General features: G+C 43.1%; 1 long non-coding RNA gene across 1 annotated transcript; it reads left to right on the top strand.

Annotated features, from left to right (window-relative positions):
• The first annotated feature begins 7,243 nt into the window (after positions 1 to 7,243).
• LOC130870383 (uncharacterized) lies at positions 7,244 to 25,434 on the top strand. Its single transcript, XR_009056702.1, has 3 exons — positions 7,244 to 7,547; positions 11,487 to 11,538; positions 22,937 to 25,434. It is a non-coding gene; the product is annotated as an uncharacterized LOC130870383 (long non-coding RNA).
• The last annotated feature ends 1,428 nt before the right edge of the window (positions 25,435 to 26,862 follow it).

Below are 26,862 nucleotides of genomic sequence, written 5' to 3' on the forward strand. Positions count from 1 at the left end.
GGCTAGCTTATGCCCCGAAATAATTACACAGAAACTGTATTCTTTTGATCACTGCCTGGCCCATTAGTTCCAGCCTCTTATTGGCTAGCTCTTACATATTGATCTAACCCATTTCTAATATTCTGCGTAGTACCACGAGCTGGCTTACCAGGAAAGATCTTAACCTGCGTCTATCTGGAGTGGGAGAATCATGGCGACTCCCTGACTCGGCTTCTTTCTCCCAGCATTCTGTTCTGTCTACTCCGCCTACCTAATTTTCTGTCCTATTAAAGGGCTAAGGCAGTTTCTTTATTTAACCAATGAAATTAACTCTTCCATCAGCTTGTAAGCTCACTGTGCAGAAAACTGTATGTGCACATGCACACCATGGAAGCGTGAAGCTCTATTCTGTGGACACCTTGACTCAGAACTTTCCAAATTATAGAACTGGTCTACGTGTTTCTTGTAGGAACATTATGAAGGGAAAGGGGGACAGGGAAGGAGTTAACTACCTCTAACTTCACAATCACATGAAGTGCTTGCTCTCCTGCTTGTTTCTGTTCTTCCAAGCCCACGCACAGAAGGAAATTAAGGCATGAGTTGAAAGGCGTGTGTCCTGGGCGGTTTGTCAGCTGTGCAGGGTCTGGTTGATCAAAGGAGATGGACATAGAAAATCTGCTCACTTTCTTTTTACCTTGTTTTTTTTTATCTTTAAGAAGACTTTACCACTGACTTAGTATCTCCTTGTTTTAAGAAACAACTATCTTCTCTTGCTAAGGTTATTTTTATATAGTCTTCTATTACACATTTTGAGTCAGAACATTCATCAAGTTTTCATCAAAAATAAAAATGGCACGAATTTTTTTTATATGACTCGTACTTTTTCTGTAAAATTCAGTGATAGCACCATTATATTTTTCTCACTAATACATACATATGCATTGCGTGGCTTTATTAATTTGATAACTATTTTTGAAATTCTGTACAATTTTCTTATGATCATACTGTCAAATGGTTCTATGGAGATGACAACTTGGGTGTTGATGGTTGGGAAAGACTTCAGGGTGCTGCTGTAGGAGTGGTAATATAGTTTAGAATTGGTTTCCTGTGCCTCCCAGGCATAACCCTAACAATGCATCTATACAGATGACATGGCATGTCCTCAGCATTCCTTTCCACATCCCTGATCTGTCACTCATTGTGCAGGAGCCTTTGGGCATCTCTGAGGTTCTCTACTAATCAGGTCCTGGAGAACATTTTGATAATAGTAAATATTGACATTATTAGCTTATCCTCAGGCTTTCTTTGTCATTATTTTGGTTAAAACATTTATGACTCATCTGATATAATTACTATATAAATAATGAATCTATTTGTACTAAGTATATGAAATAATGTGTTCTTTGTGATTATATCTCAGAGAAAATCTTAGCATGTAACCTTCCATGTCAAAAAGTCAGTACCAAAATAATTGAGTAAGTTATATATTTCTTGGAAAAGTACCATCTTTTCAGTAGGAATTTTAGAAATTTTGGAATGTAAAAAATTTAGATGTCGAGAAATGATAGGTAAGCAGTATAGCCTCTGTGCCCTTCTTAATTAAACAAAAGCCTGATTAAGCTTTGTGAGAAATGACTGTATAATTTTAGCTTAATATCTGCTCCCATTTAAGAAGATATAGAAAAAGTTGTCCACTTGAAGTTTTAGTTTTATTTTAAATTTATATTCCTCTAGAGAAAACAGTGCCAGCAGTATGCTGCTTTGAGGAGCCAAACCTTTCACTTCACAGTGCTTCAGTAGTTGAATGGACGATACTACAACTGAATATGATAAGTCCACCGTGTAAGGATGCAGTGATTGCTGTTTGACTGAAATTAGAAGGATTTTAATTTTTATGAATATATTTGTTTCAATTATTTCATCCAGAATGAACTATTTATGTTATTTCTGAGACAGGGTCTCACTGTGTAGCCTAGATGGGCCTGAAACTCCTTGCATAGCCTAGAGTATCCTTAAACTTGGTGCCAATCTTTCTACCTTAACCTCTGTTCCTAGGACTACAATCTTGAGCTACCATTCCCAGTACAATCCCTCTCCCTTTGCAGTAACAGTTCAGGCTGAGTTCAAACTGGCCTTGAACTCAGATCTTTCCACTTTAGCCTTCAGAGTAGCTAGGATTACAGGATTCTACCATATCACCATGGCTGGCTAGGATGAGCTTTTATGAAGAATAAATTAGTTTTCATTTGGAATCATGAAGTACTTTGTAATATAGTTACTTGATTTATTTAATTCTGCAGCTAATGATCCTGAGAATCAAAGTGTGGAGTAATGACTTATCAAAGGTGAGACATTTGGGTAAAATAAAACCCAGTTCTCACTCTTCATTTCTGGGCCTAGTGCTTTTCACATTATACCTGTAATTTTCTGAAAACCAACCTAGGTACTTTGGAAGAAAGGGAGGTGGGGGGATGTTAAAGGAAAGGGGTATTATACTGCACCCCCTTTCTGTGACCACAAGTTTAGGAGTTACAGGTTTCCAGAAGCCATTATTTAGACATAATGCATCCAGGCTTATTATGGCCAATGCTCAGAGATCTGATATAGTGCTAATAAAATTGTTATTTGCTTTTTAGGAGAGAGTTACGTGTGCACCTCCAATGAACCATTTCGTAAAGTTGATTACACCAAAAACGTTAATCCAAACTGGTCTGTGAACATCAAGGAAGGTACAACCGAGCCTTGGTCGTAGCCTCTGTGAAGAGCGAGGAGAAAGAAAGCAAGGACCTCATCAAACCCAAGTTAGTGACTGTGATTCGAAGTGGAGTGAAGCCTAGGAAGGCCGTGCGGATCCTTCTCTATAAAAGGACTGCCCATTCTTTTGAGCAGGTCCTAACAGATATCACCGAAGCCATTAAACTAGATTCAGGCGTGGTCAAGAGGCTGTGTACCCTGGATGGAAAGCAGGTAGGTGGTGCTTCCCACAGCTCGCTGTCTTGCCTTCCTTGAGTTTACGTGTTGATTATCTTTGCTGGTGTTTGCTGATGTCCTATACGGTCTGGAACTTGCTGTATAGGACAGGCCAAGCTTGAGCTTGGGCTCCACTGTCCTCCCAAGTGCTAGGATTAGAGGCAGGCAGCATGTCCAGCTCTTCATGTACAGGATTAGGGGCATGCAGCACGTCCGGCTCCTTGTGTGCAGGATTAGAGGCGTAGAGCATGTCCAGCTCCTCGTGCTGCTGCAGTTATATCAACAACAGAATGTCGTGGTCTCTTGGAAGTGGTCCTTGAAGATTTACACGAGGACTGTATGTGTGAATTAGCCTTTAGCAAGAAAGATGTAAGGGCCTCCCATTTTTCCAGCTATCTTAGAATCCTTGTACTCCTCACTTTTTAGAAGGAAACATGTCAATTTCCAGGGAAAAGGATAAGTTGAGTGGTGTCATGTGCTAAACAGGAAGTTACCCAGAAATAATTATCAATTAGTGTTTAGTGGTTTGTGCTGTGGGACAATGGTCTGTACCCTGTCACTTGTATTTTAAATAAATGCTGTTTGACCAGTAACCAGGCAGGAAGTATAGCCATGAGGAGAGACTCTCAGAATAAAGCTAAGGAGTGGGCTGGGATCCAGCCATCAAAGCCATGGCTTTAATCCTAGCCATATTGCTGTACACGTGTTAAGGGTTGACCGCTTGGGATTGGATAACCTATCTGGATGTTCGTTCTTGGGAAAAACTAATTCCCCCCTGTCAGCCACCCTTAGTTGCCTGTAGCTCTTCTCTTCATCGAGGGGTGGGGCTTTGTGAAATTTCCCTCATGTGCATTGGCATGTTGACTGGTGGCGTCGCTATGCAAGTCTTGTTTAGGTAACTGTATGGTTGAGATTTCATAGGTACAGTTTTCTGTTATGTCTAGAAGATACTAGCAACAAGTGTCCTGGGTCATCTGGTTCTTCCAATCTTTCTTCCCCCTCTTCCATGGTTTTTCTGGGTCTTAGGAGTAGAAATTACATTGTAGGAAAACCAGTTGGGACTGAGCACCTGTGGTCACATATTCTCTACATGTGGACCAGTTGTATATCTCTATAATGTTCTCTATTTACTATAAAAAGAAGGGTTCTTGTGGAGGGGTGAGAGTTACCCTTATCTTTGGGTATAAGAGTAAGCATTTAGAGTATGGTTAGAAATTATATTGATTTTTGCAATTGTGGGTTCTCCCCTAGGGTCTCGGACCTCTCTAGCCATAGATATTGGCTAAGTTTATAGTACTGGGTGTGCATTCTCTCCTATTGAGTAGACCTTAAGTTCTATTAGACAGATGTTAGTCATTCCCGTCATAAAGTGCCCTTGTGCTGTTATTGTACCATGGGGGTATCTTGTCAGAAAGGTATCACTGAGGTTCATAAGTTTTATAGCTGGGTAGGACTGTTTTCTCTTTTCCTTTGGCAGCTTGCATAGCATCTTCAGGTATTACTACAGCTAGTCCTTGGGAAGGAGGCTTGCAGGTCAGTTCCAACTCTATTTCCCCAAGGTCTATGTCTGAAATGCATGGTATCTTCAACAGAGGCATTGAAACTATATCAATAGCTATGTCAAAATGGAAAAGAATTTTCCAAGGATAAAAATAGTGGGAAAGTTACAGTAAGTAAGGTTTCTTGTACTGTATAAACACTAAATTTCTGGATGTCAAGCAGCAGTTTTATGTTGAGGTATAGCAACTTAATATTAGGGAATCCTGGAAAAGTGACTAAAAGTTTGTACAGTTTGAAAGCACAGACAAATGCGGTGACCTTTAAAATGTGGAAACTCATGATGAAAAATTTGAGTACTGAGACTGTGACTCAGTGTAGAGCATTTGTTAAGTATGAGTGAGACATGGGCTTTGTTCCTGATATCCGCCAACAGTCCTTTAGTCTTCCTTTTGGTTCTTAAATTGATTTTCTTTTAGGAAGAGAAATTTCTGTTGCATGAATAATAAAAACCTAGAGATAGATATTGGGGTTCAAGTTGAAGATCAGAAAAGCAAAACAGTCAAGCAACTAGAGAGATCTTATCTCTACCAACTCTCACACAAACAAAAAATATTCTTCTTTCTGCCCAGTCATATTGCTCCTGTCTTCACCTCTCTCCATTAAAGGTGTGTGATTCCCAAAAGCTGGGATTAAAGGTGTGAACCACTGAAAGACCCCCGGTAGGGACCTTCCCTCAGGTGGAGACCCCGGACCCACAGACCAGGCCGAGACCACGAGTCGGATGCAAACTGCAAGAGGTTTATTAGGTAGACACAGGTACCTGCGGGCGGCAAAGTCTTTCGGAGGACTTGCGCGCCTGCAGACTGGGAGGAGGACTTTTTATAGGAAAGAGGGCAGCAAAAAGCAATTTACAGAAGCAGAAGCGTGGTTATCAGAATGAGGCGGGGGGGGGGGGGGGGGGGCATGAATGGTTTTCCTCTCCCAGCTTGGATGTCCGGCAGCAGATGTCCTGCTCTTATCTTATAAGTATCCTACTTTGAAGTCATCCTGCTTTGTAGATGTCCTTTGAAGTCATCCTGCTTTGTAGATGTCTTATCTTATAGATATCCTGTTTTTCTCTCACGAGAGCAGGCTAGCTGCTGATCCTGAGAATCTTTCAAGCAAACAGGACGTTCTCCCGGGGAGCCTGCTAGCTGCGGGTTCTGAGGAGGGGGTCTGTAGGGTCTTTCACCACCACCACCTGGATCTGTTTCTGGATTGATTTTGTGTAGCCCAGGGTAGCCTTGAACTCAAAGAGATCCGTCTGTCTTCTGAGTCATGGGATTAAAGGTATGTGTCACCACTCCCTGGCCTGTAGGGCTGACTAGGGTGGCTGCTTTGCCATTCATCTAAGAACAGAGTATACAGTGCTGTTAAGTGACCTTTCCTTGAAGTTTTTTTTTATTTATGTTCTCTATCTTTTGTATCTGTGAGAATTGTGGCATTGGTACAGTTATCTTTTAGATCAAACATCAAGATTGACAGGCCACATAGACTCCAAAGCAGTCATCTGCTGTGTGTTTTACCTAATTCTCAGCTAAGACCTTGTTGTTGTAAATTTAAAAAAGCATCACAAAAGGAGAGCTCACAAGGAGGGATTTTTTTATTAGGGTAAAGGGAATGTGAAAAGGGTGGGGAGACCAGTCTTTAGGTAAAGGAGCAGCAGAAGAGAAGAGAGAGGCAGAGAGATGGGGGGAAAAGACAGAGACAGGCAAAGAAGGAGAAAGAGAAAGAGAAAAGGGGAGAAAGGTAGAAATGGAGGGAGAGGGAAAGAGAGGAAGTGGGCAAGGCCAACCTTTAATATGCACAGGAGGTGATCTTAGTGACTGAAGCTGAGGACATACCCTGTTACAACCCCAAGGGCAGACCAGTACAGATGCCTGAATACTAACACTTGTGGTACAAGATAAACATGTCAGAGGCATTTCTTTCCATCATTTTTATAATTTACATGTTTTTACATGACTTTGAAGTGATAATGTCCCTAAACATCTCCACTTTTATATTGTCATCATATTCAGAAATGCATTTGTTAACTGAACCTGCTTAGGAATAGACAGAACTCTACATAAATGTGTAGAAACTCCCTTAGTAAAATCCACATGCTTCTTTTGTTTTGGAAAAGTATTGTTTTGGAAATAACTTCCATGCTTCCCCTGTCTCCTGGAGATAACAATTTTTCTTATTTCTTCTGTCTTGGCTGTTGTGATGGCTAATCTTGGAAGTCAAGTTGACTACATCTGGAATTAACTAAAACCCAATGGGTATACTGATGAGGGATTTTTCTAAAGGTTTTAAAATTAAAGACCTGTCTTTAATCGGGATCATTTTAGGTGATATTCACCTTCAGATGCTTGGTTGCTGTGCACACTTCTAACCCCAGCACTCAGGAGGTTAAAGCAGTCAGATTTTCTGAGTTTGAGACCAGCCTTATCCACAGAATGAATTCCAGGGCCAGCGTTAGGGCAGGGCTAGGGTTAGGGCGGGCCTAGGGTTAGGGCGTGGCTGGGGGGTGGGGCGTTGCTAGGGTGGGCGGCACTAGGGGTGGGACGTTGCCAGGAGTGGGTGGGGCCGGGGTTGCTGGGCACTGAGGCTCAGCAGGCACTTAGGGTGGCCTGGGGGACAAGGGTTAGGGCGTGGCTAGGCTTAGGGCGTGGCTAGAGGTGGGGCATCGCTAGGGGTGGGCGCCGCCGGGGGTGGGGCGTCGCCAGGGCTGGGGTGACCCGGCACTTGGGGTCCTTGGGGGACCCGGGGTGCCTGGGCTCCGGGGGCGGGGTGTGGTGTCCCCGCGGGGCGTGTCCGGGCCCGTGGACGCTCTCCCGGTTCCCGGTCCGGGACTACGTCTCCCATGATTCCCGGCAGCGGCCATTTTTCCTGTAGTTCGAGACCGGTCCGGGAGGACTCGGTCTCCCATGATTCCCGGCCTGCAGGCCCGGGCTCCTTCCTTCCTGCCTGCCTGCCTGCCCGGGAAATACAGACAGGACGCTCGCCCAGGCTCGTAGCTGGCGGTCCCCGGGACCGGAACTGGGGTGCCTAGGGCTCCCGGGCCAGCGCAGGGGGTACGTGCGGCATTGGGGGGTGGCCGTGGGGAGGGCGGGCTGGTGGGGGGGCGAGGAGGGTGAGGGAGGAGGGAGTTGCCAGCAGGAGGAGAGGGAGCAGTTTGCTAGCTTTTTATTGAGTATTTTTGCATATCTATGTTCATAAGTGAGATTATTTTTTAATTCTCTTTCTTGGTTGAGTCTTTGTGTGGTTTTGGGATCAGGGTAACTATAGTCTCATAAAAAAGAATTTGGCACTGGGCGGTGGTGGCGCACGCTTTTAATCCCAGCACTTGGGAGGCAGAGGCAGGCGGATCTCTGTGAGTTCGAGACCAGCCTAGTCTACAAGAGCTAGTTCCAGGACAGGCTCCAAAACCACAGAGAAACCCTGTCTCGAAAAACCAAAAAAAAAAAAAAAAAAGAAAGAAATTTCGCATTTCCTGAAGAAATAAATTTCTCTCAATCACTGTATCTTGGGCTCCCTTGTTGGGAGAGAGAGTTTATCAGCTTGGCAGCTGTACCATGGTGACTGTTTGCTCTCCACAGATGGGAGGAGCAGTGGGCCAAGGTGAGTAAGGAGCCAATGTTCTCAGGTGTGGAGGAGTGGCCGGCCTTGGTGCACGTGGCTGCTCTTCCCACATTCAGAGGAGTGACTGGTCTTGGCTTGTGAGGGGTCACTGTCCCAAAACTAGGATTGAATGGCCTCCTGAGGCTTGTGGCCGTTGTGGAGCGTCTTCCCCTGTCTGTTTGTGATCCAGTGGACAACACAGAGTTTAATGTGTTTCTGCCTTGTCCTAAGTAGTCCTAAGTGATCCTTGCAACACCCTGCTGGCAGCCTCTGAATAACTTCTTTGCCCGGTCTTTGTCTGCACAGAGCAGAGCACTGCGATCCACAAATGGTGGTGCCTTATGTTGTCGTGCTTATGTTGTCGTACGGGGAGAGCTATCACCAAATTTACCAAACTCAGAGACTACTGGTTTCTCCAGTATCTTCAGAAGTTCTTCACTTTTTTTATAATTTTTAAAAAAATGCTGCAAGATCCCTGGCGGCAGTAGGCAGCTGTAGTTCCCAAAATGGTGGTAGAGGGCCATGTGGAGGCACACAGCAGGCCCTGGGAGCAGCCAGTCATAGGCGGAAATGGCAGAGTGGTGGCCTGAGCGGTTGTGGCAGGACATGTGGTGGCAGGCACAGGTCCCTGGGAGCAGCCAGTCCCAGTCATAAATGGCTGCCAGTCCCAGAGTGGTGGCCTGAGTGGTGGTGGCAGGACATGTGGTGGCAGTCAGTGGGCCCTGAGTGCAGCCAGTCTCAGGCAGAGATGGCTGCTGGTTCCCTAGTAGTAGCTGGTCCCAGGCAGGGAGACACATGGTAGGCTGGCCAAAGATAGAGACAGGGATAGACACGACTTGCAGAGTGAGGTTGAATACCATATCACTTTTAGCATTTAGGTTTACGATACCTCTATAGTTAATTTTGTGGAGCTCGTAAATGGTTTCTCCTGTGTAGAGTAGCACTCCACTGCTAAACTGTGAAGTAGGATTGCATAATTGATAATAGAATTAATGGTATATGAATTTACCATATTTTCTGTAACACATGGCCATAAAGCCTGCTTCAACTATTCACAATAATTTCTTAAGATTATAACCATATCATACTCTGATCCTCCCTGTGTATGTATTTCCAGGGGAGAAGGAGACTCTGCAGTCCTGGTATGGTAGGATATTGTGCTTTTTATATCACTGTTCAGTGTACAAACAGCCATGCTTTTGGTGTGCAGTGGGAAGACAAATGGTAAAACTGACGATATGGTTTCTAGAAGTTCTGAATATTGCAGTCTACTTTCAAGTTTGTCTTATAAATGTTTCAAATAGTTTAAAAGCTGGTAGAACTACAGTGCTGTTGATTTAGCAATGCATGATTAAAATGTTTCTAACTTTCTGCTACCACCAGCTGCAATGGTGTGATTCATTGATGTTTAGTTCCAGGGGACAAAGGGAGTTTCTGAGCTGCAGAGGTTTCTTAGGTGTAAGAATTTAGTTCACTGAACAACTGTAAAACAAGCATAGTCACAACAGAAAAAGGGATGGGCAAAAACGAGGGTGAAAACTTTCCTGCTGTGACAGTAGTTGACATTAGTAATGAGTAGAGACACACCACAAACCATGCATTCAAGGATTTGTATAAAAATTGAACTTATTATTAAACCAAATTACCGTCGTTACAGTATTTCAAGCAAACTACTACAACTAGATAAAAGGGTGGGTCTTGCCTAACATGATTGTATACCCTCAGAGAATGATGTAAGTTGTATTTGGTGTGCTCTAATACAGATCCCTAGCCTCTGGAGCACCTGACCATGAAGCTTGTTACAACCTTTTAGCTGTAATATTTTTATATTGTAATTACATTAGTTTCACAATTTCTGTCTTGCTTCTAACTGTTCCCATGGATCCTTTATTGTGTTCTAATCCATGGCTTTTTTTTTTTAGGAATAAAATATTTATTGCAGGAGAGAGGGAGAGAGAGAAGAGAGAAAAGAGAGAAGAGACAAAACCCATGTGTACCTTAAAAGAGCAGAAAGAGAGAGAGAGCTGAGAAAATATTTATTACAGGAGAGAGGGAGAGAGAGGAGAAAAGAGAGGAGAGACAAAACCCATGTGCACCCCAAAAGAGCAGAGAGAGAGAGACTCCATGGCCTCTTTTTAACAGTTATTGTTTGAATGTGACCTGTGTTTGGTTGCAGGACCTCCCAGCTATGAAGTAAAGGGTTGGCTACACTGGACATTGAGTGTATAATGGAATGTGTATACATAGGACCCTGTGCCTTGGAGGAAGAGCAGGAAGTGCTCTGGGAGAATAGAAGATTTTATTAAACTACAAATTAGGGTCTTGTCTCGCCATAGTGTGGAAGGACAAACCTGGAGTACTTTTCCTCTCAGATATTTGATCTCTGTTCACCCAGTGGGTTAACTGGTAATGTCTTGAAGCCTAGATGGGTGATCCTAGCTAATGAAGGACTCTACTTGGTAATCAGGAGCACCCGTTCTTTAAAGGATTCTCTTTTTCTGCTGAAGGGAGCACCAGGAAGAGCAGTTTGGCTGTTATTAGCTGCTTAGAAAGCAATGGACCATGAACCAGACAGGTTTTGTTAGTTTGTGTGGTGGCCTGTGTAGTGGTCCTTGGCCTCTGATCTTTGTTGAGTGTGAATTCCCTGGGCAAGGGGGAGGCTTTGCCATACTAGCATGGGAGACTATGAACTCATAATGTTCTTGCCTCATGCAATGTAATTGAAAATTGCTTTAAACACCTAATCCTGCCTCTGCTGCTCAGTGCTGGGTAGGTAGTCCTGTAACTCCTTCAGGACTGGGCCTTGACTGGTCTGTGAGAAAGAAAAATAGACCAGCTAATGAGTGACCTCCAGTATCTCTGTCTTTTAGTGTTGCTTATAAATGAAGATTGATCTGTGCTAGAACTGAGTACATAGGTCAAGCTTTAAGCTTTAATCCCAACACTTTTAATCCCAACACTTGGGAGCCAGAAGTAGTTTGACCTGTGTGACTTCAAGGGGCAGAGGTAGATTGACCTCTGTGACTTTAAGGTGTGGCAGGACACACCTTTAATCCCAATGCCTGGAAGGCCAGGACAGACAGATATCTGTGAGTTCTGGATGTGGTAGCACACACCTTTAATCTCTGCACTGTTGGGGCAGATCTTTTTGAGTTCAAGGGCAGCCTGGTCTACAGAGCCATTCCTGGACAAAGATATACATAGAACTTGTCTCAAAAAGAAAAAGTAAATATAAAAGAAATAGATTTTAATTAAAGCCACATAAAGATGGAAAATACACAGAGAATCTTGATACTGTATGTTATTATGCTTTCTTTGAATTGTTTCAATGCGGGCACTTCATGTTACAAAACAGCATCACAAATAATATGGTTTCTTTGTCATTATTTCAGGTCTGAGCAGCTGGGAACAAACAAGCAGCCACCCATCCATTCCTTAGAGAAGGTAAGGCACATTGCTTTGTGGAAGGTCCAAGGCCCTCTCTACTATATCTAGGCTGAGCAAGGTATCCATCCAAAGAGAATAGTTTCCCAAACAGCCTGTACAAGCAGTAGAGATAAATCCTGGTGCCACTCCCAGTGGCCCATCAGTCTTCTCCAGCCATACCACTGTCAACCACTTTCCAAGGGAATAGTTTGGACCTATGCTGGTTTCTTCCCAGTCTGACTGGTGTTGGTGAGCTCCCATTAGCCCAGTTAAACTGTTTTTCAGTGGGTGAATCCATCATGGTCTATACCTCTTTGCTCATATTCTCACTCTTCCCACTCTTAATTGTACTTTTAAAGATCAGTCCAGAGCTGTGATGTGTGTCTCTGCCTCTGCTTCCATCTGTTGCTGGATGAATGTTCTTTGGTGATATTTAAGTTATTCATCAGTCTGACTACAAGACAAGGCTCGCTCAGGTCCCCCCTCCTCTATTGCTTAGGGTCTTATCTGGGGTCATCCTTGTGGATTCCTAGGAATTTACTAGAGTCATGTTTCTTGCTAACCCCATAATGGCTCCCTCAATCAAGATATCTCTTTCCTTGCTCTCATCTCTGACCTTCCTCCATCTCAATGATATCCCATTTCCTCAAGTTATCCTCACCCTCCCCTTTCCTCCTTCTCGTCTCCTTCTGCCTTTCTTTTTCCCCCATCCCTGTGTTCCCATTTTATTTCAGCTGATCTTGTATATTTTGAATTTCCAAGTGGATCTATATGTTTTTCTTAGGGTTCACTTTGTTACTTAGCTTCTAGGATCATGAACTATAGGGTCAATATTCTTTGTTTATAGCTAATATCCACTTTTGAGTGAGTACATAATACCATATTCATCTTTTTGGGTTTGAGTTACCTGACTCAGGATGGTGTTTTCTAGTTTCATCCATTTGCATGCATAATTTAACATATCTTTGTTTTTTACCACTGAGTAGTAATCTAACTATGTGAATGTTCCACATTTTCTTTATCCATTCTTCAGTTGAGGGTTATTCAGGGTGTTTCCAGGTTCTGACTATTAAAAAAATGCTTCTATGAACATAGTTGAACATATATCTTTGTAGTATGATAGTGTGTCTTTTTGTTATAATTCCAAGAGTGGTATTTCTGGATTTTGGGGTAGGTTGATTTCCAGTTTTCTGTGAAACGGCCATAGTGATTTTGAAAGTGGTTGCACAAGTTTGCAATCCCAACAGTTACTTCACATCCTCTTCAGCTTATGTTATCATTGGTGTTTTTGGACTTAGCCATTCTGACAGGTACTTTTATATTGTTTAGATACCCCTGATCTCTCCAAGACCTTTATCATGAAGGGGTATCAGATTTTGTAAAATGGTCATACGGTTTTTTCTTTCAGTTTATTTACATGATGTATTATATTAACAGATTTTTGTATGTTGTACCATTACATCTCTGGGATGAAGCTGACTTGATAATGAAGGATTTTTTTGATGTGTTCTTGGATTCAGTTTGCTAGCATTTTATTGAGTATTTTTGCATATCTATGTTCATAAGTGAGATTATTTTTTAATTCTCTTTTTTTGTTGAGTCTGTGTGATCCCAAAACCGATCAGGGTAACTGTAGTCTCAAAAAAAAAAGAGTTTGGCAATGTTCCTTCTGGTTCTATTATGGGGAACACTTTGAGGAGTATAGGAAGTTCTGATAGAATTTGGCATTAAAACCATTTGTCCCTGGGATATTCGTGTTTGTGATGTTTTTGATGATAGTTTTCTAATTTTGTGGAGTACAGGTTTTTGTAGTATGATCTAAGGATTCTCTGGATTTCCTTAGTGTCTGTTGTCATTTATCCCTTTTCATTTCTGATTGTATTAATTTGGATGTTCTGTCTCTGCTTTTTTTTATTAGTTTGGATAAGAGTTTGTCTAGTGACCTTTCTGCACTTTCTTTATGTGCTTTGAACTTTCCTCTTATCACTGCTTTCATAGTGTCCCATAGGTTTGGGTACTTTGTGGCTTCATTTTTGTTTAATTTTAGGAAGTTTTTAATTTCTTTCTTTATTTCTTCCTTGACCCAGGGGTGGTTCAGTAGTTTACTCTTCAATTTCCATGAATTTGTATGATTTCTGATAGTATTGTTGTTTTTAAGTTCTAACTTTAAACCTTGGTGATCCAGTAAGATACATAGGGTTACTCCAATTTTTTCATATCTGTGAATGTTTGCTTTGCTATGTCATATGTGGACATTTTTAGAGAAGGTTCTTAGGTGCTGAGAAGAAGGTATATTCTTTTGTGTTTAGGTGAAATGTTCTGTACATGTCTGTTAAGTCCTTTTCATTCATGACATCTGTTAGTTTCCTTATTTCTCTGTTAATTTTTTGTCTGGTAGACCAAACTAACATTGTGGTTATTGGAATGTAGAAGTCTCCTACTCTTAGTGTGTGGATTTTTGTGTATATTTTAAGCTTTAGTAATGTTTCTTTTACATATGTGAGTGCTCTTGTATTAGTGGCATAAATGTTAAGGATTGAGACTTCAGCTTGATAGATTTATCTTGTTATGAGTATAAACTGTCTTTCTGCATCTCTTCTGATTTATTTTATTTTGAAATCTAATGTTAGATATTAGGATAGCTACATCTTCTTGTTTCTTAGGTGCATTTAATCAGAAAACCTTTTCCTAATCCTTTACTCTGAGGTAATGTCTGTCTTTGAGGTTGAGGTGTGTTTCTTGTATACAACAGAAGTCTAGATCTTGCTTTCCTATCCATTTTCTTAGCCTGTGTCCTTTTATAGGTTAGTTGCTTCCATTGATATTAAGGGCTATTAATGACCAGTGGTTGTTAATTCCTGTTCTTTTTCAATGGTATGTGCTTGTGTGTTTCCCTTCCTTGGGTTTTGCTGATGTGAGGTTATCTGTTGCTTGATTTTTTGTTGAAGTGAGCTTCCTTTGTTCGGGTTTTCCTTCTAGTACTTTCTGTAAGGCTGGGTTTGTGGATATATATTATGTATATCTGGTTTTGTCATGAAATATCTTGTTACCTCCATCGATGGTGATTGAAAGGTTTGCTGGGTATAGATATCTGTGCTTGCATCTGTGGTCTCTTAGTTTCTGCATCACATCTGACCTGGGCCTTCTGGCTTTCTTGGTTTCCATTGAGAAGTCAGGTGTAATTCTGATAGGTCTACCTTTCTTTGTTACTTGACCTTTTCCATTTGCAGCTCATAATATTCTGTTTTTTAATTATTATATGGTGATTGGACTTTATTTTGATCCAGTCTATCTTGTGTTCTGTAAGCTTCTATCTTTGTAGGGATATCCTTCTTTAATTTTGGAAAGTTTTCTTGTATGATGTTGGTGAATGTGTTTTCTGTGTCTTTGAGCTTGAGTTCTTCTCCTTCTATCCCTATCATTCTTAGGTTTGGTCTTTTGATGTTTTCCCAGATTTTCTGGGTGTTTTGTGTTAAGAATTTGTTAGATTTAATGTTTTATTTGGTTGATGAATTTATTTCATATACAATTTTATCTTTCTATAACTGCCTGACCTGTGGGATTATGTGGTATACCTGTAATGTGTTTTATATTATAATAAGCAAAAAAGCGTTTCATTTTCTTAGATACATATGCTGGACCATTGTCTGTCTTTATTTGTGCAGGTATTCCCATGATGGCCATAACTTCCAATAGATGTGTGATTACTGAATCAGCCTTTTCTGAGCTCAGGGCAGTAGCCCATTGAAAACCTGAATACGTTTCTATGGTGTGGTGTACATATTTTAATTTACCAAATTCCATAAAGTGGAACATATCCATCTGCCAGATTTCATTTCTTTTAGTACCCTTTGGGTTACTCCCTGCAGGCAACGGTGTTTGATTATAGAAAGAACAAGTAGGACATCTCTTTTAATGTCCTTAGCTTGTTGCCAAGTAATGGAAAATTCTTTCTTTAGGCCTTTACTATTGACATGATGCTTCTTATGAAATTCTGAGGCCTGCAACACGCTTCCAATCAATAATTGATCAATCTCAGCGTTGCCTTGTGCTAGAGGACCAGGCAGACCTGTATGCGACCGGATGTGTGTTATGTACATCGGACAAAGCCTGTTCCTGATTATGTCTTGTACCTGGTTAAACAATGAATTCAACTCTGTGTCATCTGGTATAAATTCAGCGGTTTCAATATGCAAGATAACTCTTTCTGCATATTGTGAATCTAACTATATTAAGAGGTTCTTTAAAATCCCTTAGTACCATAAGAATGGCATATAGTTCTGCCCTCTGGACAGAATTATAAGGGCTTTGTTCCACCTTACTCAATTCATCTGACTTGTAACCTGCTTTCCCTGATTTATTTGCGTCAGTATAGAACGTAAGGGCTCCAGTTATTGGAGCATCACGTACAATTCTAGGAAGAATCCAAGAAGTTCTCTTTATGAGGTTAAGTCTACCACTTTTGGGATATTTGCTATTAATTTCTCCCAAAAAAATTAGCACAAGCTCTTTGCCATGGTTCATTGTCTTCCCATAACTTTTTATTTCTTCAGTAGTAAAAGGCACTATAATTTCTGCTGGGTCTATACCTGCTAGTTGACGAAGTCTCAGCTTACCTTTTATAATTAATTCAGAGACTTTTTCCACATAAGTTTTTAATTTTTTACTTGGTTTATTAGGTATAAACATCCACTCTAAAATAATATCTTCCCTCTGCATTAGAATCCCTGTAGGAGAAATTCTGGAAGGCAATATGACTAGGATGCAGCTAAGATTTGGGTTCACCCTATCCACATGTGCCTCCTGTAATTTTTCCTCAATCATTGTCAGTTCCTTTTCTGCTTCAGCTGTCAGTTTTCTTGGACTATTCAAATCTTTATCACCATCTAAGGTTTTGTTTAAATGAACTATTAGATCAGGTGTTATCCCAACAGCTGGTCGTAGACTGGAAATGTCTCTGAACAATCTTTGGAAGTCATTAAGAGTCTTTAACCGGTCTCGCCTAATTTGTGCCTTTGCATTTTAATTTTCTCTAACTCTATTCTGTAACCTAGGTAATTAATAGAATTTCCTCTTTGAATCTTTTCAGGGGCAATTTGTAATCCCCACCTAGGCAAGACTTCTTCAAACATCCTTTCTAAAGTATCTTTATTTGAATCAGATAACAAGATGTCATCCATGTAATGATAAATTATGGACTTGGGGAATTGTTTACGAATTATTTCCAATGGCTTACTTACAAAATATTGGCACAATATAGGACTATTGAGCATACCCTGTGGGAGGATAGTCCATTGATATCTCCTACTAGGTTGAGAATTATTATAAGTAGGCACTGTGAAGGCAAATTTTTCTCTTTTCTTGTAACGGTATAGTGAAAAAACAATCTTTCAAATCAGTAACTATAAGAGGCCATCCTTTTGGTAATAGAGAAAGCAAAGGAATTCCAAATTGTAGTGGGCCCATAGGTTGAATTACCTTGTTGACAGCTCTTAAATCTGTCACCATTCTCCATTTAGCGGCTTTCTTTTTTACAACAAACACAGGAGAATTCCAAGGGCTGGTTGATTCTTCAATATGGTGACCATCTAGTTGCTCTTGCACCAGCTGTTCCAATGCCTGTAATTTATCTTCAGCTAGAGGCCACTGTTTGATCCATATTGGCTTCTCAGTTAGCCATTTTAAAGGTAGGGCTGTTGGTACCTCTAAAGGTTTGGTATTTGCTGTATGTTCTTGTACAGCCTGAATGGCTGGTGACCTTTTTCCATAATATCATATCCTTCCCAGAATTATGAGTTCCTGAAACTACAGGAATGTTAATCTGGGTATTCCATTGCTGTAGCAGGTCACGGCCCCATAAATTTATTGCAATATTGGCAATATATGGCCTTAGTCTTCCTATATGCCCTTCAGGCCCTATGCATTCAACCCATCTTGTACTTTGTTTTACACGAGATAGGGTTCCAATTCCCAGGAACTGAACATCTACCTCTTGAAGAGGCCAATTCGGATGCCAAGATTCTGGAGTAATGATACTTACATCCGCACCTGTGTCTAATAAGCCTTCAATAAAAGTGCCATTTATACAGACTCTTAGCTTTGGTCTTTGATCGTTAATAAAAGTCTGCCAAAATATACGTTTACTGTGTACTACTGGCTTTTTGACTCATCCTCCATGCGTAATACATCATTTAGACCAGTAATATTTTTCACAGCAGAAATTGGAGCTCTTAATTTTCTTGGTGAGGCACGTTCTCCACTGTGACTGGGAATGACTGGGCCACTGTTGGTTTGGGGGCCTGCGAGAGGCCCCTCAAGGAGTTTCCTGACGGTATCGGGTTGCCTTGTCTGTCTGTTGTGGACCTGCATTCATTGGACCAATGTCGGCCTTTACCGCATCTCCTACATATACCTGAAGGCTGAGGTCTCCTATTTTTGTCATTCCCAGAAGGGATATTATTCCTAGAAATCCTTTGCCTGCAATCCCTTTTCAGATGTCCTAATTTATCACAATTAAAACACCTGGCATTTTGATGTCTCCTCATTGCTTTGGAAATCGCTTCTCCTACCCAAGATTCATCATTATAGCTAAACGTCTCAACATTCATTGTATGCTGAATCCATTCATCCACAGGTGCTGATCTAAACTTTAAAGGCCCAATTATCTTTTTGCATTCTGTGTTTGCATTGTCAAAAGCTAGAGATTCAAGAAGTATTCGTCTAGCTTCTGGGTCTGTTACCCCTGTGTCCACAGCCTTAATTAATCTTTGCAAAAAGTCAATAAAGGGTTCTCTCTGTCCCTGCCTAATTCTGGTATATGATTCAACTCTTTTTGCTGGATCTTGTAGCCTATTCCAAGCATTTAAAGCTGCTTGGTGACATAGACACAGTACTTCATCGTCATAAAGAGCTGGGACCTGTGGATCAGCATATTCTCCTGCACCAAGGATTTGATCTTGGGAAACCTCCATACCTTTTGCTCTTCCTTGATGTTCCATATGTTTGGATTCTTCTCTGAAATAGATTCCAAACATCAAGGAAGGTCCATTATCTAAAACTGCAGACACTAACTGATGGAAATCGTGGGGGGTAGTTCTAGTATTAGAAGCCCAAGTCCTTATCATTTCCTTAACATATGCAGAGCGCAAGCCAAAGGTAACAATAGGTTGCTTAATTTCTTTTAGATCATTCATTGCTATTGGCATCCATCTAGCTTCTCTGACTTCCTTTGAGCCTTTAGAAGTTGAAGCTTTGTCAGAATGAATTACAGGGTATGTCGCTAAAACCCTGGGTAATTCAGTTCTAATGGCTGGTGGTGGCATTGCATCCTGTCCTTGTGCCTTCATACTCTGTTCACCAGCTCCAATAATTTCTTCAGTCATTTCAAGTCTTTTTATTATTGTCTCTTTTGAATCCTGAATCTCCTGACCTGCATGAGTTTCTAGTAAAGATTATATGGTTCTTAGGAGTGCCATAATCTTCCTAAATGATAGAATATTCAAAAGAATACTGAAAACTAGTAACCAGTAAATTAAGTTATCCCCATAGTCATATAAACCTTGCATGAAAAAACCCATTGTTTTGGTAACCAAAACAGTAAAATTCGTGTTGGAAACGAAAACTGCCATATTACCTATTATCCAGCAGGTGGCGCTGTTGCCAAGTCGCAACGAAAACGGGGTCCTGTTTCTGTGTCCGCCTAGTATTTGTTAAAAACTGGGAAATGCACGTTGCTCAACAAAGTAAATGTAATTAAATCAATTCCGTACACGGAACCATAAACCCAGAATCCAGGGGCAGAGAAGAGTAACCTGGAAGCCGTGTATGCCTCCACGTGACAGAGTCGTCCCAAGGGGTTGCAGCTTTCGGCAACCAGTAACCACGTGCTCTGGTTTGCGCTGCTTAAGAGCTGCGCTTGCAAGGGAGATTTGAAAATGACTCAGAAAAGAGCAAACCACGTGGGCAGAGACTGTGCAAGCCTGTGGAGTTTAAATCCATGTAGGGAGGCAAACGATAGCCTGCGTGGGGACTTGAAGTCAATCTGAGATGTCTAAAGGGAAAATATAAAGAACTGCAGCAAGAAAAGCCACTGCGTGATGATTTATGTTAAACTGCTGGCTCCACGCACAAGGCACAGGCTGCAAGGCACAGCCCGCAGCCAAACTGGCGGCCGGCAGCCGAGCGGGGGAAGGAGGCGTCCTAAAACCAAACGTTGGGTGCCAGATGAAGGCGTAAGTCATAAACAATCCCACAGCAGTTTGGAATTATGATTAATAGGGTGGTATTTATTTAAAGGGGAAAAAACTTACAGATCACCGTCCAAGACAACAGCCCTCTGCGCAATTAGGAAGAAGTCTAGTCGCCGCAACCCCAGCAGGAAGTAAAGAGAGCGAGGAGGGAAGTAGCCGATTTTTTAAAGGGAAAGAGACCACGCCCCAATGGGCTGGTATCTCAGCGGCTATTGGCTGGAGGAGTGGAAGGACCTCCTGCCACAACTGAGATTTGCTATCTAACATCCTATGTAGAGTTGCATCTAATGTCTGTTTTTGTGTGAAGCGTTGTGTTGTTACCAATCCTCTTAAACTTTGACTAAAATTTCTTCTTGAGTACTGAAGACAGATGCAGGTGGCAAAAATTAATCTTTCTGTGTTGTCAAGGTCAGTTGAGCATCTAGTCTTTACAGGTCACTTGTGCTTCGAAGGAACCTCAGATTCTTCAAATCTATTATCCTCATCAGTTGTCCATCTATGTGAGGATAAGTCCAAAGCTTTGCTTTATGTTGTAGCTTCCTTTGAAGCCTTGAAGAAGTCTTTCTCACATCAATCCTCCTTTTGTAGACTTGATAATGATTCAAATTCATTGATTTGGTTCTCCATGGCCTCCATGAACAGGACAATAAATGATTGAGAAATATCTTTTGTTCCTAGGTACCTCACTGATCTTGTATAGAAATGAGAGAAATATTTCCACCCTTTGGTTCCTCTAATGGCATTAGAATAGCTTCTAAGAATGATAATTAAACAGCTAGAAGATCAGTTTTATACTAGTTTTGTACTTTTACCTACTTTATAATACTTAGTGTATTTCACAGTACATGAGATGCCATTTACAACCTCTGCAAATTAACTCCAAATGGACCTTACACCTAAATGTCAAATGCAAAGTGCAGAACTTCTAGAACATACTTTAAACTAGGGCTCTCTGAGTTTGATTATCTGCCCAGGCTTTGGGAGGTTCTTCTAAGGCCCTGATGTATAGAGCAACATCAGAGCTCTGTGTCTAATTTTGTGAATATGCTTGGGAGTGCATATGAGGTGTCAGGGCCTTTGTAAAAGTGTTGTTTCTGATCCTCAGAATCCAGGGCTTTTCACAGAAGGGTGGAAAGTGTGGATATCAATTCCAACTCCGCTGTGGACTTTGTTTATAATGTTCTTTATTAACCCAATATTCCTCTTGTACAACATTGTCTGATAGCTCCTTTCTGAATTTGTATACTTCCTTTTAAAACTGAACCCATTGTTTTACATTAGCAAGACACTTTCTATTGAATTTGACTGAAATCTCCAGCCAATCTTGGATAGGTCTGTCCTTAGATTAGCAGCCAATGCTGGGAATGCTGTGCTGTGTCCCTTTCTGCTCAATTGTTTCTTTCACTCTGACCTCACTAACCAGTGGGAGCCTCCAGCACACCCGGCATTCAAATGGGAGGGTTCTTCCAGGAGCCTTGCTTCTGGTTTAGTGCTTCCTGAAGAAATTACAGCCTCTCTCCTGCACTGCCCCTTGGGCTCCCTTGTAGGGAAAGAGAGTTTATCAGCTTGGCAGCTGCACCATGGTTAGTGAGTGTTTTCTCTTCACAGATGGGATGAGCAGTGGACTAAGGTGAGTGAGGGGCCAAAGTCTCCAGGTGGGGAGGAGTGGCGTGTCTTGGTGCACGTGGCTGCTCTCCCCATGTGTAGAGGATTGGCTGGGCTTGGCAGGTGAGGTGGGGACTTGCTGTCCCCAAACTCGGTGGAGTGGCTTACTGAGATTTGTGGCTGGTGTGGTGTGTCCTTCCCTGGCTTGGTGGGAGCCAGTGGACAATCACAGAGTTTAGTGTGTTCCTGCCTATTTCTAAGAAGTCCTAATTGATCCTTGCAACAACCTGCTGGCAGCCTCTGAATAACTTCACTGCCCGGGCTGTGTCTGCATGGTGCAGAGTGCTGGGAGCCGCAAGTGGTGGTGCCTATAGTGCTTATGTTGTTGCATGTCGAGATATCACCAAATTTGCCAAACTCAGAGACTACTCGTCTCTCCATTATCTTCAACAGTTCTGCCCCCCCCTTTTTTTATTAAATCATTTTTTAAAAAATGCTTTAAGATCCCTGGCGGCAGTAGGCAACAGAAATGCCATAGGTCCCAAAATGTTGGTAGGGGGCCACGCGGCTGTAGACAGCAGGCCCTGGGAGCAGCCAGTCCCAGGCAGAAATGGCTGCCGCTCCCAGAGTGGTTGCCTGAGCAGTAGTGGCAGGCCATGTGGCAGCAGGCAACGGGCCCTGAGAGCACCCAGTCCCAGTGGCATCCTGAGTCCCGTCAGGGGCCTGCAGAGGGCACATGGGGAGACGTGGGGTGAGCGTCTGGGTAGGGCAGAGGGGCCTGGCGGGCTCTGGCCGGGGTCCTTGTGCCTCCTGAGTGTCCTGTGTCCACCAGGGGTGGGGGTGGGGCAGGCACCATGTACATCTGTCTGTACCTGGGCTGCTTGCTGCTCCCGCCTCGGCCGCTGATGGCTTCCCTCCCCCCCTCCTTGCTCCCCCGCCCTCCCTCTCCATGCCCCACGTACCCCCTATCCCGGTTGCCCTGTTCCTGTCCCATGGACTGGCGGTGCTGCGGGACCCCGAGCTCTGCCCCCTGTCCCTGCTCCAAACCAGCAGCTTAGATTCACCGAAGTCAAACCTGGACTTTATGGATATAAATATCTCCTGGTATTTATAGACACCTTTTCAGGATGGGTGGAGACTTTCCCCACTAAACATGAGACAGCAAAGGTGGTGACGAAAAAGCTGCTGGAAGAAATCTTCCCTAGGTACGGGATGCCTCAGGTTCTGGGTACTGATAATGGGCCCACCTTCTTCTCTCAGGGAAGTCAGTTGGTGGCCAAGCTGTTGGGGATCAAATGGAAATTACATTGTGCTTATAGACCCCAGAGTTCAGGACAGGTAGAGCGCATGAATAGAACAATTAAGGAGACTATCTAAATTAACGCTTGCAACTGGCTCTAAAGACTGGGTGCTTCTCTTGCCGTTGGCCTTATATAGGGCCCACAACACTCCGGGCCCCCATGGACTGACTCCTTTTGAGATACTATATGGGGCCCCTCCCCCATTCATAAACTTCTTTGACTCAAACATTGCTGATTTTGTTAACACCCCTTCTCTGGAAGTCCATTTACAGGCATTGCAGATAGTGCAAAGGGAAGTCTGGAAACCACTTGCTGCAGCCTACCGAGAGCAGCTAGACAAGCCGGTGGTGCCGCACCCCTTCCAAATAGGAGAAACTGTATGGGTTCGCAGACACCAGACTAAGAACCTGGAACTTTGGTGGAAGGGGCCCTACACTGTTCTCCTGACCACGCCAACGGCCCTGAAAGTTGACAGCATTGCAGCCTGTATCCACGCCTCCCACGTCAAGGTGGCCCACGCTACTGGAGAAGCGGAGCCGATTGCGACTCCAGGATGGAAAGTCCAGTGCACCCAAAATCTTTTAAAGATAAGACTTACCCGTGGGGCCCCTTGATCATTATATGGGCCCTGCTGAGGCTGGGAATGGCGACCCAAGAGGGGAGCCCACATCAAGTGTACACTCTGACGTGGCAAGTCCAGTCCCAGAGCGGAGAGATTGTTTGGGAAATTCAGGGCAACCATGCACTTAACACCTGGTGGCCCACTCTAACACCTGACTTCTGCCAGCTAGCCGCGGGGCTGGATTCCTGGGACATTGCCGATGCAGACCATTCTAAACTAGACACCACCATGGAACCCACCTCAGGAGGCCAAGGTGTAGAAGGCTGCTCCAGCCCTAGAAGAAGATGCATATTAGCAGGAGCATACTTTTTCTTATGTCCCAAGGACGGTAGAACTAAAGCCCAGGCTTACAAATGTGGGGGATATGAAAGGATGTTCTGTGCAGCATGGGGTTGTGAGACAACGGGGGATGCCTACTGGGGCCCCCGATCCAGTTGGGACAAGATAAGGGTCACCCGGGGCTGGGATCGGCCACCATTAGAATGGTGGCCGAACAACTACAAAGGGGGATGTGGGGACCCCTCCACTAAGAAAGGCTGGGGTAACTTCCAATGCTCTAATGGAACTTGTCTGCCCCTCAGAATTGACTTTACGGACTCAGGAAAAAGAGCCACAGAATGGCAGCAGGGCTACACCTGGGGCCTCCAATGGTACAGAATAAATAGGGGACTAACTTTCAAAATCAAACTTAAAGTAGAAACAACGACCCACTCTGTAGGCCCCAACCCAGTCATAGGGGACCAAAAACCACCCTCCCAATCGACATAAGCCTAACCCCCAGCAGCAACCCACAACACCTCCCTGACCCCCTCCACCAATACCAGTACCAGCAAGACTCTTGTTACCGCCTTGCCTTCCCATCGCCCTGGGACGGGGGATAGGCTGCTTAACTTGGTACAAGGGGCCTATTTAGTTCTCAATTTTACCAACCCCAGTAAAACCCAGGAATGATGGCTATGCCTGATTTCGAGTCCCCCTTACTATGAAGGAGTGGCCGTCCTAGGTAACTATTCTAATCAGACCTCTGCACCCCTTAGCTGCACTTCCTACCCTCAACACAGATTGACCCTGTCAGAGGTCACTGGAAAGGGGCTCTGTATAGGAAATGTCCCTATAACCCACCAGGCTTTGTGTAATTCAATCCAGAAGGTGTTTGCTGGATCTTATTACCTAGCTGCCCCCAATGGAACTTATTGGGCATGCAATGCCGGCTTGACCGGTTAGTGCCCTTGAATAATCACTGACCTCCCTTTCGGAGGTGGTCTTCCAGAATAGGAGAGGATTGGACATGTTGTTCCTACAGGAAGGAGGACTGTGCGCAGCCCTCAAAGAAGAATGCTGCTTCTATGCAGACCACACCGGGCTGGTAAGGGACAACATGGCAAAACTTAGGGAAAGGTTAAAGCAGAGACAAAAGCTGTTTGAAGCACAACAAGGATGGTTCGAAGGATGGTTAATAAGTCTCCCTGGTTTACCACTCTAATATCCACCTTGATGAGTCCTTTGATTATCCTCCTTTTGATACTCCTGTTTGGACCCTGCATCTTGAACCGCTTGGTCCAATTTATGAAGGACAGACTATCTGTCATTCAAGCATTAGTATTGACCCATCAATATCAAAGATTACAACAACAGGAGACTGAGATCCCGTAACTACTTTGAGTAAAAGATTTTACTCAATGATATAAGAAAATGGGGGAATGAAAGACCCCCCAGCCCTGCTACATTGCCTAAACCCAGCTTAGCCGCTGTAACACCATTTCGCAAGGCCTTTACATAAACAAGTATAGGTTCAGGGCAAGGTCAGTGCTCTTAGGCTGACAAACAGGATATCTGTGGTCAGACATCTATCTGGCTTGGGAGGGGAACGGAAAATTCTGGGGAAAACCACATGCACCCTAGATAGAGCCAAGTCAGCTATTATCAGATCTTCATGTCCCTGAGGAACTTGTCCCCAAGTGAACCCATCGCCTCATTCAAACTGACCAATGAAATCCCTGTAACCATCCATCTGCTTCTGTACGCTGCTTCTGCCTGCCCTTTTTCCTATGAAAAGACCCTTCCCCAGTCTGCAGGCGCGCAAGTCCTCCGAAAGACTTTGCCGCCCGCAGGTACCTGTGTCCATCCAATAAACCTCTTGCCGTTTGCATCCGTGGTCTCTGCTTGATCCTTGGGTCCAGGGGTCTCCTTCTGAGGGAAGGTCCTCTTCGGGGGTCTTTCAATTTACCCTTTCCTTATGCGCAAATCAATCCCACGCCAGTTATGATTTAAATGGATATTTTTTTAGGTGGGTAGAGCAGAGGAAACACCAACCGTCAGGTAAGGAGCCTAGTCGCCGGAGCATGAACCAATTGCCTTAACCAAGATAGTGTGCCCAGGGTTTCAGCTCTTTTGTAATGATAAATAGACCACGCCCCATTAGGCTAGTATTCCAACAGCTATTGGCTCATGGAGCGGAAGGCACTCCTGCAGCTCAATGGGCTCGTACGTCAGCGACTATTGGCTGACGAAGTCATAGGTCTTCCCACAGCACCTCCCCCTTTTGTTTAAGAGCATTTTAATCCTACTAGAAAATTGTATACAATAAGAACAAATATCCTATCCTAACTATCCCAAGTCTTGCAGAATAAATAACTTGGACAGGTCATGAGAGGAAAGTTTCTACATTTACCTATTCTTAAACCCCATAGAAGATCTGAGAAGTGGAATAATGTTACCTGATCAATTTGAATTTCAATCAAACAACTTCCAAACCATGCAACAAATCACAGAGACAACTTTCTACCTGGGCAATCACCCAAACTCATGTTTTCAGCGTTGAATCAACCAACTTTAACTAAGGTCTAGAATAACTGACAGCTTACTTTTAACAGGCAAGAGATTTTTCCAAACCATCTTACCCTGTCTTGGCAAGATTTGGCAGTTATGCTTATCCATTTCTAGATTTTAACAGGCAAGAGATTTTTCATTACTGCCTTACCCTGTCTTTGACAGTTCTGTGTATCCATTTCCGGATCCTGTGTATTTTGTCAGTAACTGAGGTATGGACAGTTTCCTTCCCAGGGGCCGGTTTTGTCAATAAGAAGACAAGCTCCAAGTGGAATATCTATTGATCATTCCTTGTGGGAGTACATTCCACTGCTGTATCCCAGTAGGCTGATAGTTATTTTATGTAGGCACTGTGAAGGCAAATTTTTCTCTATCCTTTTCTTGTGATGGTATGGTTAAGAAGCAATCCTTCAAGTTAATAACTATAAGAGGCCATCCTTTGGAAGTCCAGACTGTAGAGTGCCCATAGGTTGAATTACCTTGTTGACAGCCCTGGATGGCTGGTGGCCTTTGTGCATAATACTTTATTACATCCTTCCCAGAATTATGAGTTCCTGATACTGCAGGAATGTTAATCTGGGTATTCCAGTGTTGTAGCATGTCACAGCCCCATAAACTTATTGCAATATCAGCTACATATGGCCTTAGCTTTCCTCTTTGACCTTCTAGCCCAATACAGTCAACCATTTCGTACTTTGTTTAACTAGAGATATGGTTCCAATTTCTAGTAATTGAA

This window comes from Chionomys nivalis, chromosome 2, assembly GCF_950005125.1.
Source record: "Chionomys nivalis chromosome 2, mChiNiv1.1, whole genome shotgun sequence".
NCBI classification, from domain to species: Eukaryota; Metazoa; Chordata; class Mammalia; order Rodentia; family Cricetidae; genus Chionomys; species Chionomys nivalis.